This window comes from Fundulus heteroclitus, chromosome 3 (genome assembly GCF_011125445.2).
Source record: "Fundulus heteroclitus isolate FHET01 chromosome 3, MU-UCD_Fhet_4.1, whole genome shotgun sequence".
NCBI lineage: Eukaryota > Metazoa > Chordata > Actinopteri > Cyprinodontiformes > Fundulidae > Fundulus > Fundulus heteroclitus.
In genome coordinates this window covers 20,320,007-20,332,368 of record NC_046363.1, presented here as the reverse complement: position 1 = coordinate 20,332,368, position 12,362 = coordinate 20,320,007, and the positions used below count along the sequence as shown (strand labels likewise).

Below are 12,362 nucleotides of genomic sequence, written 5' to 3'. Positions count from 1 at the left end.
TCATTTTAAAGTCAAACAGAAAGCCTGGCTAAATACAAAAAGCTGTTTTTAAGTGGATGATTTTGTTTATTAAGGGAATCACCCATCCAAAAAAATATATACTGTTCTATGTGAGAAAGTAAGGTCCTTGTAAGCCTAATGATTACTTATGCCATCAACTACCGTAGAGGGTTTTTGATAAAAAGAGTTAACATTACACCACTTTGGTGCCGCAATTTTTAAATTCAGCTACAATAAAAGGGTTTTTAACCATAAACGGCCTGTTTAAGGTAACACCACGGCAGGGCTGGACAATATAGAGAAAAGGTACTTGCTGCTACTTAATGACCTATTTTTAGATAAAGAACGCAGACACACTGAATTCAATCCTTTAGTGAACCAACTTTTTACCAAAACTGCAACTTTTTAAAAAAAAAAAAAAAAAAAAAAAAAAAAAAGCCTGCTCTCTGAACTCTTTGAAGGGGGCGGAGCTTGGTGACAGAGCATTCGTTTATGATTGGTTGGGAGGGTATAATGACAGTAGTAATAACCTACACTATAGACTAGAATGCATAAGAAAGAAAAACTGTTCTTTCATTGAACTTTTTATTGACCCTTTTTCTTTCTATAGCAACACATATCGATTGATATATATTTTTGTTGAATTATTGTCCGGCCTTACAACACGGTGTTTTATCAAAGATTAAATAATTACTTTGGATAGTCCATGCCAACTCCTTGATTTTGTTTTGTCATTTTGCTGTTTTTTTTCATCCATCAGCGGTGGACTTGCGGGTGTGCTTTGGATCATTGTCCTGCTGCTTAACCCAAGTGACCCACAGGGTATTTCACAGACTGATTGCTGTAGTTTGCACGACAGCAGCATTCATAGCTCCTTCAATTACAAAAAGTTGACCAGTTTTCAGAAAAGCAAAGCAGCCACAGACCATCACACTACTGCAACCATGTTTTACTATCAGTATGTAGGAGCCACGCCTTCCAATAAGTTTCACTGTTCACAAAATATCTTCACAGATGTCTTGTGGGACATAAAATTATATTTTTGGTTTTATTGCTTTGCAAATGTGAGATATCTCTTTGTGTTATTTTTGCTGGTTCTCACCTTACAAGTCTCCCATTAGTTTCTTTCTTATTGTTGAATCGTGAACATGGGTCCTAAATGAAGCAAGTTAGTTCAGCGGTGCTTGTGATGTTGCTGTGGGTTTTATGTGAAATTCTGGATGAGTATTTGATGCACTTTTGGGAGTAATATTTGTAGGTCAGCCACCACTGTGAAGGTTCACCACTCTTCTATGTTTTCTTCATTCATTAATAAAGGCCCTTGATGTAGTTCACTGGAGCCCCAAGGCCTTTGAAAGTACTTTTTTCTAGCACTTTCCAGAATGATCAATGTCAATCACTTTGTTCCTCAGATGTTGTTGTGTCTCTTGCTTGGGGCATGATGTTGCCTTTCAAGAAGTTTTAGCCTACTTCTCGTTGTCAGGCATTTCCTGTTTATGCGATTACTCCTTTCTACAGGTCTGGCAGAAATCAGGTCTGGGTTTGCTAGTGATACTGAAGCAAAACAGCTAATCATTAAAAAGGGGGAATTATATTTTCACTTAGATCAAGGTTGGTTTGGGTACCTCTTTTCTCCTAATAAATTAAATCATCACTTTCCAACTGCATTTTGTATTTACCAATATTATATTTATCTGGTATTATAGCTTTTATTAGGGGTGTCCAAATACCATTTTTTTCAAGACCGAGTACATGTACAATCAGTTTAGATAATTGCCGATTCCAAGTACCGATACTGACTACCTAATAAATTGGTACTTATAGATCATAAATAACTGAACAATATCGTTGACCACTGAAAACGACTGACCGTCAAGGGCAACGAATTCGGTTAGAGCTTCAGTTATCTTCCCTCCTTTTTTTTTTGGAGGGTCAGCAAACAACCTCTTGGTGTATAGCACCACCACCTGGTATAGAGTGGTATCTAGCCTTTGCGTTGCAACGTAGCCCAGCCCAGGAGGAAAATTGGTATTGGCATCGGGTTACTTTTACAAATACGAGTACTTGATGCTGCCATCGGGCCCGATACTTCCAGTTTCCAGTATCAGGACACCACTGGTTTTTGGTATCAGAAACATTTTATTTTAAAAAAGGTAAAGTATACATATAGCCAGAAGTGTGCACATCCAATAAACATTCAAGGTCATGTGATATGTAAAATATAAAAAAACCACTATTATTCTCAGGGACAGGTTAAAATCAAAGGCATCCAGTTACCTTTGACTTATACCTGGTTTACTTGCCTAACCCGGATGACTGAGAATCTGCACACGCACATTGGCTCAAACCATTCCTTCTCTTTAACCAACTAGTTTCCCAACTTAGCAATGAGGGGCACTTAGGAAAGATAAGAGAAGGGGATTTTGTTTCATATAAAATTAGAGAAACCGTGTGTACACACACTATACTTATTAAAATGTAAAAATATATCTGATTACTTTAGTAACAAAAAAACTGGTTGATTTCTGCATGCACACAAATATATTCACCTAATATTTTCACATTTTGGAGACATTAAAAGCCTTTCTGAAGGGCCAAATTATATCTTATACAAAGGGGACAAAGAAGAAACATGCACACGAGTATAAAGCACTGAGCTTAATACTCTGGAACTACAAATGCATGCACTTATGAAACTTAAGCGGAATGCCTCAGACAAACAAAATAAGACCAGTGTATTCTTGAGATTCTTTCACGCAATCCCCTTGGGGGAGCAGGTACGATAGTCTAGCACCAACGCAGTTATTCAAAAAGTGACTTGGGCGTTTCTTACCTACATTTCCGGAAACATCGTCCACTCTAACTTTAAGCCATGTTATTCTAAGCCAAACACTGCATTGAGCCAAGGGAGATGTGTCAATATCATCTATTGGTATAGGAGATGAACTTACGAGCCAGATTAAATGCGGAATTTGACACCTTTACAAAAAACAAACTGCAGTGTTTTTTCCTGTAGTACTGCAATATTTTGGTGTCCAAACTATTGCAGTGTGCAGTACAATGCAGTTATACTGTACCATTTTTATTAATAGAATATGTTGTGTCCAAAACATCACATTTACTACAGTAATGTCGTACAGTAATGCTTTGGTCTTCCTTGAAGTCACTGTGAACTGTAAACGATCTATTTTACGTTTTTATTTGCAGAATCTTTTTCCGTAGTGTGTCTGGGCTCTCCCTTAGAGATAGGGTGAGGAGCTCAGTCATCCGGGGAGGACTCAGAGTAGAGCCGCTGCTCCTCCACGTCGAGAGGAGCCAGTTGATGTGGCTCGGGCATCTGGTCAGGATGCCTCCTTGGTGAGGTGTTCCGGGCACGTCCCACCGGGAGGAGACCCAGGGGAAGACCCAGGACACGCTGGAGGGACTATGTTTCTCGGCTGGCCTGGGAACGCCTTGGGATTCCTCCTGAGGAGCTGGCCCAAGTGGCCGGGGAGAGGGACGTCTGGGCCTCCCTACTGAAGCTGCTACCCCCGCGACCCGACCCCGGATAAGAGGAAGAAGAGGACGAAGAAGACAGACGGACAGTAATGCCATAGCATACAGCAGTAAGATGGTAGATTCACTTTTACTTAAGAGGTCAGGGTGCTCGTATAATAGCTGTCAACAATACAACATCCCGACGTAATGTACGTCCCTGTCAACCATTGACCCATCACTTGTACACACTGTAGACTAATCAGTTCTGAGGCAACATAAGCAGCAACAACTAAGGAGCTACCATCTTACACCGGGGCAACTTCCTTCATTCACATTAGTGACTTGTATGCAAATGTTACGTAGTGAAATAAAGAAATGACCTACAAGCTGTTAATTTCAAAAGCGCCTTTTGAGGTTAGCATCCACAGCATGGCTGGACAATGCAACTTTGCCTATGCTCTAGGCTTTGATTGATTTGCAGTGGGCTGTTGCTAATTTCTTCTTTTTTTTTTTTTGTTTTTTTTTAGGTCCTTTGACAACCACACAGCACAGCTTTCTTTGGCAAGCCATGCATCCTGAACATTCATTATGCGGCGACTCGATCACTCCGACTCAATGTGACCGGCCATTCGGCGATTTACCTGCGAGAAGACTGCACGCACCAATGCATGTGCTGTTACACACATTTTTGTCCCATTTCTATTGTCCAGTCATTGTGAGTCAACTTCATTTGTCTCTTACTACCTTAAGGATATCTACCTTTTTCCTGATTTGGTGGCTCGTCGCTTTGTAACTAACTTTGTTCTTGGAAAGTCCTAAAATAACAGTAAAAAACCTCATGCGTGGAAATTGTTTTGCCACAAGGAGTTTTGCTAACAAAGGAACAGGCACAGCGTCATTGAGGAAAAGAGAGTGGGCCCCAGCTGTTGCGATGTGACACACCTTGTTCTACTTTCCAAGAGGGACAAGCTCTGACAGGACGCCTTTTCAGAAAACCCGTTCTGCAACACTGACAAGCCGGCCAGTCTGACAGTTCCATGGCAACGTGCTTTACATTCAGAGACTAGATGATAACTAAGTGATAAACTTGGGAAAAATACAGGCATGGTGTTTCAAGAAGCCCTTCAAGGCGGTATGCATGTCTGTTGTTTAGCTCTCGAGTGGGTGGACGGAGAGAGAAGAAAAAAAAAGGTTTTGGCTGCTCAGTAATCAACACACAATGAATTCAGTGCCTGCAGCCCATGAGTGAAGAAGCCAGAGTGCCATTAGGGATGGAGAATCACTTTGGTATTAAATCAATTTGTCAGATGTGCTGCTCCTTAAGATGGGGGCTCAATTACTTGAGCCTAGATGATAACTCATGGCAATTAAGGCCCATTCCTGCCCAGTTCAGGCTTCTACACATGCTCTCTAATTGGAATCTGTAACAGCAATCATGGGCCAGAATGAGGAGAATCATTAGATAAGGGGTCAGCAAGTGCCCCAAGGTTCTTCTCCATCAATCACCCTGATCACGGCCTAATTATACCATTACATACGCTTCATCATATCCCATTGTTCACCACTCCAAAGAAACGCCACCCGACATGTACATGATGAGGAGCCCCCAGTGTTACTTAATTCTAAAGACGAGGGAACTGCCCACCACCGCATACAACTATTTATGTTTGACAGAAAAACAACTCGAGCCACAGAGTTGTAATCAGTAACATCTGAATGTTACGGTGTCGTCTAACCAGTCTGACAAGTGGGAAACACTGCAGTGAGGTGTGGTTAAAATATTGCTGCACTGGCTTGTTATGTTTTTCACAGCGATTTCAACACCTCTTCTAGGTTCCCAACACCCTGACATGCCAATACTTAAAAGTAAAGTAAAACTCATGGTGTCTTTTCTGTCCTAATATCCATGATGACAGTTGCTTCTTTTAATAATGCATCCTTTTCTTTTTTTGTTTTTTGCCGAGGGAGGTTCCAGGGTTTTCCCGATGTCCGAGCTTTGTACAACAACCCCAAATGCCAAACCATACCGCTGCTTTCTCCAGCTGTTTTGATCCACTGAGACAAAAATGTTGTACTTTTACCTTGTTAATACGAGAACACATTAATAAAAATTATTTTTAACCACAATGAAATTACTTTAGTGGTTTGATTTTTAGTGGTTTTATGGATGATTGTAGTCAAATCCAGGCCTACTTTCTGAAAATGGACTACAAAGTAGGGCAGGACGATATGGCTTATTTTATGGCTTAAATAAAATAAGCCATAATCACTTTTTTTCCTCCATTTCATTTCACAAAAAGAAATTAAAAGGAATTGTTTTAAAAACTGGCTTTTATGTCAAGATTTTCATCTGGGAGTTGACCTGAATTCAAAGTGCGACTAAATACAAGCTGTGGAACATGCTTGTAAAACAAGATGGTGGCCCTGCCATTGTAAACAATGAAAATACAAAATGTTCGCTGCTAGTGGGATTACACGATGAGCTAAGAACAGGCTTCACTTCACTTGTGTAACTTCAAACTAACTTAAGAAAAATAAGTAAATGAGTCAATCAAAATCCCTTGTATTATTGTAAAAATATAAAATAAAAAGCTTCCTCTTTACAATTTTTTGACAATATATTGTTAGGCCATCAGAGCCACAGACAAAATTCAGATTAAATTGGAAGCTAAATAAATTTTACAGGCACCAAGGAGCCGCCCCATCAGCAAGGTTCTGTCAGTGCTATAAAACTTTTCTCCCACAGGACAACCCCATAGTCTCCCCTCTTGTTCCTGGAGCCCTCGAGGAGAGCAGGCTGGGACTAGACCAGCCACCATGCTGGCCTCACTGGGCTTAAATGCTCACAAGCTGCACAGAACAAGCCTTCTGTGAAACTCATCTCCCCCTCACTTCAATGGAGTGACAAAAGGCGGGGGGACCTGACTGGCATCGGAGAAACTGCCGACTAGAATCAGAGGTAAGTTTGCAGTCTAACTTAGTAAAGAACACCAAAACCAGCCTTGTTTATTCTTCTCAGCTGTTACAGGAAAAGCTGACTTGAGACGGAGCGGATCGGCCTCCTTTACCCACTTCCCAAGCTGGGAGCAAAAAGCAGCTGAAATTGCGACTATAACAGAGTCAGAGACTACATGCAGAACGTCGGGCCGGCCTACCCTCGACCATGTGTCGGCTAGCCGCAGAGCAGCTAGCCTGCTGCTAAAAAAAACATCATTTCCTGGACCACTGCTCTTCCTTGGATGGCCAAAGTGAACCGAACTCATACGAGGTACCGACAGGTTTGGCAGAGATATAAACAGGGAAAGCTAATGGTTTGCTTGGAAAGCTTTGTGATGCAGTTAGCATTGCATGCTATTCTGCTCATGGAAGCCCAATGAGTTAATTGGCAAAACAAAATACTGATTCTCCTAAAATTAAATCTTAAAAAAAAAAAAAATTATATATGTACATTCTAATTAATTGATAAATTGCCTAATAAATCGATGTATCGCCCAACCCTTCTACAGAGTGCACACTCTCCTCTCTTTAGACATTTTCAATCAATTTCCCTGAGGTGAGCTGTGCTTATACGTCATGTCACACAAAATATTGTGGGATTCCTTATCTCTGGTAAGGGACATTGCGAGGTTCCTACACTAAATGAGCCACAGGAGGAAGCATACAGCCTCCTTTTCTCTACCCTCTGCACTACTCAGACAGCACTTACGCCGACTGCTGACACACTTCCGCTTTGGCTAAATAGTCCTTACCCAAAAGTCTTAAAGTTAATTTCACAACCCCCACCCCTTCAACCCCACAGCTTGTTTATCTGACATGCAATCAACTCAAATTTACATGTACAGTGCTTTACTAAAGTATTTAGAAGTGGAAGAAAAGGAATACATGCCTTTCAACTAGTGTTGCACCGATACCATTATCGGACGGGGCCCAGATCCAGCACTAAAATGGTGGTACCAACAAATAGGGCACCGATACCATTTTGATGTTTGTATGTCACTTGAACGCAGCCTTCTCTCTCCTGACTAGTATTATACATGTTAATTAAGTTTATGAAAGTTGCACTATTTTGGCATTTGAGAGCCAAAAATCAGGGTTTAAAAGACATTATTCAATATTAATGTAATTTTACTGTCTTACTGTTGACCTACTATTATACTATAATTTCACAAATGTTGCACGATTTTGGCCTTTGAGAGCCAAAAGTTTATCCAACTATTGTCACCCATTCCAGGTAGGCAATAAAAAGTTCTACTACCCTAAATAGTATGCAGTTCTTCATAATACACACACACACACACACACACACACACACACACACACACACACACATCAATTTCAAACAGATGGTATCGGTATCGGCCAATACTGCACAGCCGGGTATCGGGGCCAAAAAATGGCATCGGCGCAACACTATTTTCAACATTGTTTACAACAACCTGGTACGTTTGAAACCCACATGTATTCTGCCACGTTTACAGCACTTAATAAATTCTGGTGCACACAAGTGGCTTAAGAAGCCACCTAATTGTTGAAGAGTCCATATGTGTGTAATTTCATCTGTGTAATAATACAGCTATTCTGTAAAGGCCTCAGAGGTTTGTTATAAAACACTAGGAGATAAACTGCATCAAGTAGACAAAGAACCAAATCCAGCTGTTCAGGGATAAAGATCCACAGGTAAGAGCATCTGTTGACAAGCCTTTTAGTCGACCACGCCTTTTTAAGAAAAGAGTCAGGAAGAAACCATGTATGATCCAGCAACCCTGCTGAGAAAGGTGTCCTGGCCAGATGTGACCAAAACTTAACGTTATGCAAAATGCTGGGTGGCAAAAAACTTCCAACACCCCACATCACCTTAATAAAACCACCCTAAAGATAACATGATCATCCTGCTTCAACAGGGACAGGGAAGCTTTTCAGACTCAGCAGATAGGTGGATAGAGGTCAAAACAGGTAGAAAACCTGTCTGTGGCTTTGAAAGACTTCTAACCAGGGTGGACTTTCACCTTTCAGCGGTAGGGTTTCCCCCACTGTTTAACAGCCCTGGCGGGGGGTGCCAGGTTCGGAGTCTGCATTTAAGCTACTTTTACAATTTATAGGCAAAATTCTTTAGACACATGCGTTGCCTCTCTCCGCCTTGGCACTAGCATTGACATGGCTGCATGCAAAGGTAAACAATACAACAGCATCAAAAATAAATGGACCTTCTGTTGCTGAGATGGCCTACCTAAACTAAAGGCTCTACAGTAGAAGAGTTCTTTTGAAAAACGCAGACGGATTGCATGCAGTGATCCAGCGTGCAGCCTGTGTCAAAAATGGTAGAAGAGGTCAAAACACAGAGCTTGTATGCAATTTATTTATTTTTAAATGTGCCCAGCATTACATTGTTTATTTTAATATTTGCTGGCTGATTACTTAATTAGGATTCAACTTAAAAGCAAACAATTGATGTTTCTTTTAATTGTATTTTTTGTTTGTTATAAAAGTATTTCAAGTGTGTTCATTTTCTGTAAAGACTCTAGTTGGTGTTTAAGTATCATCATTGTCTTACAAAATCAAAAATTATAGTACTTTCAAATTTCCTGTCAACTTTTAACATTTGTTTTAAAAACACGGTGGGCCGCCCTAGCAGGACCAACCACCAGGCTTAGCCAGTTTTCAGGGGGAAACCCTGAGCAGGACAGAAATTGTGAACACACAGCCAGAACTACAATGGGATGCTTTAGATCAATGCGTATTTGTGTTTTAGAATGGCTCACTCAAAGTTCAGACCTAGATCCAACTGAGACTCTGCAGCAAATGGAGATATGATGGAGCTTAAATGTAGGTCAACTTTCAGTTTCAATAATTGAATACCTATATGTATATTGCAATATTTAACAATATTGCAAATTCATTAGTTTGCATTTTTCTGCAACTATTCTGTTCTATTTTGAACCACGATTGTTTTGGCAGTTTATGTGAGAAATCAAAGCATTTTCTCTTATTTTGTCTTTTCAGCCCAAAGAAGTGGACTTTAGTTCATAGAATTTATTTTAACTATTATTTCAACGAAAAAGCATCGTCTGCCATATATAGTAATAGAACAAAAGTCAATAAATCTATGCTGACCACTCTAAAATATGTCAGTGTACAATGTCTAGTTGAGAGAGGAAAACATCACATGTAGCCTTTTACAGAATGTTACAGGAACAAACAGGTAGTAATGAGGAAAAAGCACCAAGGGAGGTTTTAACCTCCTAAATGGAGAGCAAAGAGTTTGTTGAACGACAAAGTCAAAGGTGACTTGTCAGAGCAATCAGAGAATTACGCTTTTAACCACTAACAGGGTAAAAGAGCAAGACAAATACATTACAAGAAATCCCATTCTGCACACATAATCTTTGTCCTGCATATTCACTGATTTTTTTTAACTTGAGGCCTGAATATAACCTGTTTACATCATCACATGGTCAAAATGCATGTCTTGCTTGGGTGTCATAATGGAACGTTAGAGTATTCGCGCAGAAATGTATTTATTAAGAAGAAACTTTCTACGCTTCTTTTTAAAGATGAAATATACACATTGTGCTGTACATGCGAACCTGGCTTGTGGCGTCTACTTCAATCATTCTCACAAATATGCTCAATTGGCTGAAATGAGGGGAACTGTCAGGCAGGTGAGACAGTTATTAATGAAGGAGGAGAGGAACCAAAAGAGTGAGGAGTCGAAGGCAACAGAGGAGAGAATTGCAACGGATCCGGGGGAAGAAAATGAGCGGTAATCAGAAAATGTCTATCTCTCTCTCCCCTCTTCACGTCGTTTACGTCAGCAGAGGAAAATTTTATTTGGGCTGAAAGTTTTATTTACGAGATTAAATTCGGTGACTCGGTCTCTATCGCACAGGTTGCTCATGGTGCTGTGACTCTCAACTCAACCTTTAGTTATAAAGCACATTCAAAACAACCAGGGTTGACCAAAGTGCTGTACAGAAATCACAACTGCAGAGCATAAGATAAAAACCGAAAGCTAAAATACATAAACACAATGCAAAAAAGAGAGATAAAATAGAATAAATGTTTCAATGTAAATAAAATACATTTTTAGATAAAATTAAATTTTGCCAAAATGTCCACTTAGACTTGATTAAAAGCCAAGGAGAAGAAGTGTGCGGAGCGAAAAAAAGTTTGGGAACGGCTGGTCTACAGTATAAGTCAATTTTTTATATATATATATATATATATATATATATATATATATATATATATATATATATATATATATATATATATATATATATATATATATATATATATATATATATATATATATATATATATATATATGTGTGTTTTGGTCCAATAAGTAAAGCTGGGTTTACATTAACAACGGAGGTTTATGTCCATCTAGTTGCCCTTTGTGCCAGTGTTTCAGAGGAGGAGGGGGGGGGTCACGCGTTTTTGTTTTGTTTTTGCTTTTGTTCTGTCTTTTAGGCCATGTGACAGTAATGCATTGCAGCCAAGATTGCTGATATTCCATCAAGCAGAGATGCAATGTCAGCAGTGTGGTCATTTTTTAGTGTCAAAAGAAGACATAAGCTATCTCTCGCTCGCGCTCTCTCTCACACACACACACACACACACACACACACCAGCAATATTAATCAGATATCGGCCCAAATTTTCATACTGGTGGATCTCTACTTCATTCATTCATTAACTTTCAGACTCACATGTCACTTCTTTTTCCAATATGCCAGTATTCATGGAAAAATAGGAAACAGTGGGAAAGCAGCCTAAAATTAGTCAAACAACATCAGGAATATCAAGAAAATACACGGAAAACAACAATAGAGAAGTCTATAAGCTTTTACTTAAGACTTAATTTAGACTTGATTTTCAACTTTTCCTGCACCTGCTTGTTGGTCGTTATGCCACCTCAATACTCCCATGAATGTTACGAAACATGTTCTTTGCAGGATTGCGCAACATATGGACATTTTACGTCATTGCAATATCCATTTCCCTGTATTTAACCAGAGGAAAACCCCATTGAGATCCGGATCTTATTTGCAAGGGGGACCTGGGCGGAAAGTCTGCAGCACACATCAAAAGAGTTTTACAAGTCAAAACAAATTTTAAAAAGGTAATACAATCATAAAATGCAAAAAGCATTAAATATCAAACTGGACTGCTTGAAATCCAATATTGGTCAGCCTTTTATTGCGATGCTTGTGACCCATTGCATGTGAATAGTTTATTCCGCCTGATGCAAGGCATCTAACTTCCAAAGACTCGGATACAAATAGAAGTGGCCAACATGCTAAAAGTCACAGCAAGTGTTGGAAACATCATAATGATACATGACAAAAAAAGAGTGAACACTATGTGAATTACATAGCTATTGCTAGGACTTCCTGATATCACGCAGCAATCCAAGAAGGAGCTCCATGGTCAGAGAGCCTTTAGGACTGACCGGTCTGAAAGTCCCTGAAGCATCTATTTTAGCACCCTTAAGGCTGAAAAATTAATGTAATTAATGTTATACCAATTCACGCTGCCTCAATTGGTGTCGCAGCACTTAATAGTTGATTCACTCTGATTTTCTCAAGCCTTCATTCACACCAAAGACCTGAGTTGCTCCGATCTCCAAATTCCAATTTTCTACTTGCGTTTTAGGTTTGTGGTATTATACATCCTGACTCATAGTTGTTTTTCCCCAACAAACTAAAGACATAATCTGATCAGTCATGTTGGGGATGTCTCTGACATGTCATTTCTGAGTATTTCAATCAGGCGAGTTCTACCCAATTTCTGAGTATCAGTAATGCTGTGGTGTGTGCCATTTTTAAAGGAAACAGAGTTTCTCCTGCTTGGCTCTTGTTACTGTTTAATCATTCTCCTAG

The 12,362-nt window shown here is 39.7% G+C and overlaps 1 protein-coding gene across 1 annotated transcript in view; it reads right to left on the bottom strand.

The window, feature by feature from the left end:
- Positions 1–12,362, bottom strand: part of zmp:0000001114 (suppressor of tumorigenicity 14 protein homolog) — a 33,034-nt gene that overhangs the window by 17,854 nt on the left and 2,818 nt on the right. The window lies entirely within an intron of this gene.